This window comes from Oncorhynchus keta, chromosome 19, assembly GCF_023373465.1.
Source record: "Oncorhynchus keta strain PuntledgeMale-10-30-2019 chromosome 19, Oket_V2, whole genome shotgun sequence".
NCBI lineage: Eukaryota > Metazoa > Chordata > Actinopteri > Salmoniformes > Salmonidae > Oncorhynchus > Oncorhynchus keta.
The window spans coordinates 73047365-73055137 of record NC_068439.1 but is presented as its reverse complement, the minus strand read 5'-3'; positions in this window follow the sequence as shown (position 1 = coordinate 73055137).

Genomic DNA, 7773 nt, shown 5'->3' with positions numbered 1-7773 from the left:
GTAGGTTCATTTGAATTACCGCTCAAACATGTTATGATTATGCTGTCAGCAGCGTCTCTAGTTGCCTACTTGAGCCGACTCTGACCATGATGACTAATGCTTCCCACAGTTGTGTCAAGTTGGCTGGATGTCCATTGAGTGATGGACCATTCTTGATACGCATGGGAAACTGTTGAGCGTGAAAAACCCAGCAGCGCTGCAGTTCTAGACACAAACCGACGCACCTGACACCTACTACCATATCGCATTCAAAGGCACTTACATTTTTTGTCTTTTTCATTCACCCTCTGAATGGAATTACATACAACCCATGTCTCAATTGTCTCAAGCCTAAAAAAATCCTTCTTTAACCTATATCCTCCCCTTCATCTATACTGATTGAATTAAATTTAACAAGTGACATCCATACGGGATCATAACTTTCCCCATAGATTCATATGTTTTGTATACTCAGTGTACACCTACTGTAGCAATGTCATCATATTTGTGGTTTGCCGCTGGCACATTGCAGTTGGGAAGTAAAGTGAAAGTCGAACAATCACTTCCGTTGTTTGACTTGTGCCCATACCAACATTAGAAAACGAGGTGGATATTATTGATCTGACTGAGTTCTAATCGCGGTCTTTGCGAACGAGTGGAATGTTCGCTTGCGTCCCCCGCCCGGATTGACCTTTTTAGCAGCACGTTCACCACTCTCTCAAACAGCTAACTCCGCCCTCTCGCGGCATAGGCGAGGACCTGAGACGTGAAACGAACTATCCCAGGCTTGAGACGTGAAACGAACTATCCCAGGTCAGAGTCGGCTCAAGTAGGCAACTAGAGACGCTGCTGACAGCATAATCATAACATGTTTGAGCGGTAATTCAAATTAACCTACATCACTGCAATTTACAGTCTATACATAATAATAGTGTACTCACTTGATAACAATAAGATATTGGATTGCACTATGTTGTTGTAGCCGAAAATGTATACCTAATCAATAGTGGAACTTTGCGTGCCGTAAGGACCGCAGAGCAGAGCAGAGCACAGACTTGAAGAACACACAGATCTGCCGTTTGTGATTTTTTGTATTTATTTTACTGTTGAAAAGCGATATCCCAAGTATAAATACAGTGAAATACACACACTAAAGTGTAAATTATGAGAAAAAATGTGTTTTTTTAGACACAACTGCAAATTTCAAGGAGTAGGGCAGTCAAGGAGTTGGTCTGATAGAAATCTGTGATGTCATCGATCTCCCCCCTTGCTTGAAGAACAATAGAGGAAAAATAGAGATCAAAAGATGAAAGTCCCCCCACTATGTGATTACGTACTTGGTGATGACGTCCTTGGACCATCTATGGAGATGTAAGTAAATCAGGTGTTAAATGAGGTGAAAAGGAAACTGGAGTGCCACTTTAACTTTTTCTTGCTCTTGACATAATTAGCATACATCCCTAATATTAGGTAATGAATGGCCTAATGTCTAGCTAATATTTAGCTTCTTACTTCGGCTCCACATCACTACATTTTAAGATGTATTAGTCACGTGTACAGGACACACATGACAATAATCGTATCGTAGCAGCAGTTGTGATGTGTGTGCGTGTGTGGGTGAGTGCATGCGTGCTAAGGTGTTGAGAGTCAAAGGAGGTGGTCAGTCCCACTGTTATTATAATAGCAGAACTACAAGAAGGCCTAGCGAACGTTAGCCAACTTGAATGAAATACCTGTCAAATTACACTTAAACTTATACTTGTTAACTTCACAATAATGCGCAATAAATGGACTCCTTTGAGTAATTTACTCTGGCACATTTGGCACCGGCGCACTGCAGTAGGGAAGTAAAGCATAATCCCTCACTTCCGTTGTTTAGCTGTGCCCATAGCAACATTAAAAAATGATCTAACTGAGTTCTAAATGCGCCTGCTTCTTTGAGAAAGAGTGGACTCATGAACAGTGGTTTGTTCGTTTTGTTCGCCTACGTCCCCCGGATTTACCTTTTTAGCAGCACATTCACCACTCTCTCAAACAGCTAACTCCGCCCTCTTGCAGCACATGCCGAGGGCCAGAGACGTGAAACGAACTATCCCAAGTTGGAGTCGGCTCAAGTAGGCAACTAGAGACGCTGCTGATAGCATAATCAGACCTAGTCTGTATGCAGTTACTTTGGCATGAAGCAAAACATGTTTGAGTGGCTATTCAAATGAACATACATCACTGCAGTTCACACCCTATAGACAATAATTGTGTAATCACTTGATTTAAAAAAACAAACATATATTTAACATTTATTTTAACTAGGCAAGTCAGATAAGAACAAATTCTTATTTACAATGACGGCCTAGGAACAATGGGTTAACTGCCTTGTTCAAGGGCAGAACAACATATGCTTACCTTGGGGATTTGATCTAGCAACCTTCACAGTTACTAGTCCAACACTCTAACCACTAGGCTACCTGCCTTATTGTTTATAACAATAATAAATTAATCATTGCACTATGTTGTTGTAGCCCAGATACACTATATATACAAAAGTATGTGGACATCCCTTCAAATTAGTGGATTCGGCTATTTCAGCCACACCTGTTGCTGACAGGTATATACAATTGGACACACAGCCATACAATCTCCATACACAAACATTAGCAGTAGAATTGCCTTACTGAAGCGCTCAGCGAATTTCAATCTGGCACCGTCATAGAATGCCACCTTTCCAACAATTCAGTTTATCAAATTTCAGCTCTGCTAGAGTTGCCCCGCTCAACTGTGAATGTTGTTATTGTGAAGCGGAAACGTCTAGGAGCAACGATGGCTCAGCCTCGAAGTGTTAGGCCACACACGCTTACAGAACGGGACTGCAGAGTGCTGAAGCGTGTAGCACGTAAATATCGCCAGTCCTAGGTTGCAACACTCACGACTGAGCTCCAAACTGCCTCTGGAAGCAACGTCAGCACAATAACGGTTTGTTGGGAGCTTCATGACATGGGTTTCCATGGCCTAGCAGCCGCACACAAGCCTAAGATCACCATGCGCAATGCCAAGCGTCGGCTGGAGTTGTGTAAGCTCACCGCAATTGGACTCTGGAGCAAAAGGCTGTATCACATCCGGACGTGATTGGGAGTCCCTTAGGGCGGCGCACAATTGGCCCAGCATCGTCTGGGTTTGGCCGGTGTAGGCCGTCATTGTAAATAAGAATTTGTTCTTAACTCCACCCGGCACAGCCAGAAGAGGACTGGCCACCCCACATATGCTCTCTCTAATTCTCTCTTTCTTTCTTTCTCTCTCTCTCTCGGAGGACCTGAGCCCTAGGACCGTGCCCCAGGACTACCTGACATGATGACTCCTTGCTGTTCCCAGTCCACCTGACTGTGCTGCTGCTCCAGTTTCAACTGTTCTGCCTTATTATTATTCGACCATGCTGGTCATTTATGAACATTTGAACATCTTGGCCATGTTCTGTTATAATCTCCACCCGGCACAGCCAGAAGATGACTGGCCACTCCACATAGCCTGGTTCCTCTCTAGGTTTCTTCCTAGGTTTTTCCAAGCCACTGTGCTTCTACACCTGCATTGCTTGCTGTTTGGGGTTTTAGGCTGGGTTTCTGTACAGCACTTTGAGATATCAGCTGATGTACGAAGGGCTATATAAATAAATTTGATTTGATTTGATTTTATTCTTAACTGACTTGCCTAGTTAAATAAATATTAAACAAAAAGAAAAAAAGAAACACATTCTCTGGAGTGATGATTCATGCTTCACCATCTGGAAGTCCAACAGATGAGTCTGGGTTTGCGGATGCCTGGAGTACGCTACCTGCCCCAATGCATAGTGCCAACTGTAAACTTTGGTGGAGGAGGAATAATGATCTGGGACTGTTTTTCATGGTTCGGGCTAGGCCACTTAGTTCCAGTGAAGGGAAAACTTAATGCTTACAGCATACAATGACATTGTAGACAATTCTATGCTTCCAACTTTGTGGTTACAGTTCGGGGAAGGCCCTTTCCTGTTTAGGCATGATTATGCCCGCGTGCACAAAGCGAGGTCCATACAGAAATGGTTTGTCGGGATCGTTGTGGAATAACTTGACTGGCATGAACAGAGCCCTGACCTCAACCCAATCGATCACCTTTGGGAGGAATTGGAACGGTGATTGCGAGCCAGGCCTAATCGCCCAACATCAGTGCCCAATCCCACTAACGCTCTTGTGGCTTAATGGAAGCAAGTCCCTGCAGCAATGTTCCAACATCTAGTGTAATGTTTTCCCAGAAGAGTGAAGACTGTTATAGCAGCAAATGGGGGACCATATTTATAATAATGCCCATCATTTTGGAATGAGATGCTCCACATACTTTTGGTCATGCAGTGTAGAATACTTTACCTGTCTAAAAACGTAGGCCTAGACCTAATCAATAGTGGAGCTGTGCATGCCCGAGGACCACAGAGCACAGACTGGAGGAACCCACAGATCTGCCATTTCATCATCTGTTAAAGACGTCTTCCAGTGATTTTGGAAATGTTACTGTTGAAAAGTGACACAAGGATAAATACAGTAAGTACACACACTAAAATGTCACAAAATCTGTTATGAGCAAAAAAAAAAAAGTTTTTTAGCCCCATCTGCAAAGTTCAAGGAGTAGGGCAGTCAACAAGCTGGTCTGATAGAAATCGGTGATGTCATCAGCCTCTCCCCTTGCTTGAGGAACAATAGAGGAGAAATAGAGAACAAGAGAGGAAAGCCCCCATCATGTGATGACGTACTTGGTGATGACGTACCTGGACCACCTATGGAGATATACCTTTTGTTAAGTAAATCAGGTGTTAAATGAAGTGAAAAGGAAACTGGAGTGCCACTTTAACTTTGTTTTCTTGCACTTTACATAATTAGCCTACAGCTCTAATATTTAGCTACTAAATGGCCTAATGTCTAGCTAATATTTAGCTACTAAATGGCCTAATGTCTAGCTAATATTTAGCTTCTTACTTCGGCTCCACATCACTACGTTTCAAGATGTATTGGTCTTACGTATAGGATACACATAGCATACACCATCCAATGAAATGCTTACTTGTAGGTTCCTTGTCGACAATGCAACACCAATAACAAATAATAAAAGATAAGAATACGAACATAAAGAAAATGGCTCGGTAGAATAGAAAAAAAACATTTAGCATAAGTAGAATACACAAGGTACAATTTATAGTCCAATATTTACACGTGTTTTTGGGGAAGAGAGGATTGGGGGACAAGTGTTTAAATTGTGGTGGTGTTGTTGGTCCATGTCAAGTCCTCGGTGATGTGGACGCTGAGGAACTTAAAAACTGCTGACTCTCTCTACTCCAATCCCGTTGATGTGGATCGGTTCATGTTCCCTCCTCTGCTTCCTAAAGTCAGCAATCAACTCCTTTGTTTTGCTTTGGTTTTAGAGAAAGAGTGCACAAAATAGACATGTCTGTCAGTCAGATGGCTAGCTGCTTGCAGAGACTTCTATTACAGTAACATTGAAGGGCTCTGGCTATTATTATTTAGCCAGCTAGAAGGATGAAGTAAGAAGCTAACGTTAAACGGCGCCTACTTCAGCAGGAGCAGAAAATAGGCTAATAAGTTCTAATTAAATAATAATAATAATAATACATGGGACTTAAATAGCTTGTCAAGAACACAAAGTCGCTTTACAATTATTGAGTCAAAACAAATCATCAGACTAAACAAAAACATGAACAAAGACAGGGGTGGGCTCAAGGAAGGGAGAGAAAGTGATGTATCAATGTATCAGTGTATGGGGAGGGTAGGGTTGGGTTTAGGATACAAACCCGGCTTAGGGTAAGGGGTAGGGTAAGGGTTAAGTGGTGCTCAGTATGGTGGAGAGAGGAGTGTCTTTGTAGTGTATTGCTTTACATGTGTGTGTGTGTATGTCTTTTGGGTGGCGGCGGTGGATGTAGGCTTGTCAAAGAGGTGGGGCTTTAGGAGGGACTGAAAGATAGTGATGGACTCAGAGTGACAAATTTCTTGATGAAGGGAGTTCTAGAGCCAAGGAGGAACCCTGGAGAAGGCCCTGTCGCTGAAGCTCTGGAGCTTCAAACTGGGGATGACAAGGTGGCCTGCTGTGGTGGAACATAGTGAATGTGTGGGTTGGTAGGGGAGAAGAAGGTCTGAGAGGTAGGGGGGGGGCAAGGTGAGGAAGGGTTTTGTCGGTCAGAAGGATGATCTCGTAATCAATGAGTTGGGACACAGAGAAACAGAGGAGTTCACAGAAGACACGGGTGATGTGCTGCCACGACTTAGGGAATATTCAGAGGTGGTAACTTTCCATAGGAATTCATGGGAATATATGGGAATTAACGGGAATATATGGGGATATATGCAAATTAATATTAATACCATTTAAATGTAGCTGTTTTTTTGCATTGGATATATTTACCATATTATATGGAGACAGAAACATAAACCTTTCACCTTATCATAAGTGACATAATTGCAAATGATTAAATCCTTCCAATAGAAATGTTTAAAAACGATTTAGTTACAAATGTAACTATAATTAAATGAGTTGACTCTTCACATGGGATGATTTCAATGAACAACAAAAGAAAGGGAATATTGAATGATCCCCAAATATCCATCGCATCTCCCAAAAACGTTTTTCAACATACATCTGTAAAATTATAGTAAACTAAAGCTTTGGTTGTTGCCTGTCAGGCTTCCATGTCTTCTCCCTGGACCTCCTCAATGTCCACTTCTTGAACATCAGACTCTGAGGCCTCATCTTCACTGTCACTTTCCAACCTTGTTGAGGATGGCTCGATGTCAGGCTCAAAAAGCCTCAAATTTGCCCGGATGGCCACCAATTTTCAACCCTTGTATTGGTCAGCTGGTTGCATGCTTTGGTGTGTGTGTTCCCAAACAAGGACCAGTTGTGCTGAGGCAGCAAATGTTGGTGGGATTTGGAGGATGATGGAGGCAAAAGGGGAAAGAGCCTCAGATCCACAAAGTCCCTTCCACCAGGTGGCTGATGAGATATGTTGGCATGACTGCCATATTGCATCTCCATCCCAAAACCCTTGCTTGGAAGTGTACTTTGTCAGACTGCCAAGAACCTTGCCCTCATCCAGGCCAAGGTGTCGAGACACCGTAATGATGACACCATAGGCCTTGTTGATCTCTGCACCAGACAGGAAGCTCTTGCCAGCATACTTGGGGTCCAACATCTACGCTGTGGCGTGTAGGGGCTTCAGGGAGAATTCTTCACGCTTTTTGATGTTTTTCAAAACTGCAGTTTCCTCTGCTTGGAGCAACAGTGAAGTGGGCAGGGCAGTACAGATTTCTTCTCTTACATCTGCAAGCAGAGTCTGAACATCAGACAGGATGACATTGTCTCCCTAAATCCGTGCAATGGCTACTTTTATAGGTTTCAGGAGTTTCAGGCTGCTTACCACTCTCTCCCAAAATACATAATCCAGGAGGATCCTCTTGATGGGGCTGTCCATATCGGCAGACTGTGATATGGCCATTTCTTTTAGAGACTCCTTCCCCTCCAGGAGACTGTCAAACATGACGACAACACCACCCCAAAGGGTGTTGCTGGGCAGCTTCAATGTGGTGCTCTTATTTTTCTCACTTTGCTTGGTGAGGTAGATTGTTGCTATAACTTGATGACCCTTCACATACCTAACCATTTCCTTGGCTCTCTTGTAGAGTGTATCCATTGTTTTCAGTGCCATGATGTCCTTGAGGAGCAGAGTCAATGCATGAGCAGCACAGCCAATGGGTGTGATGTGAGGGTAGGATT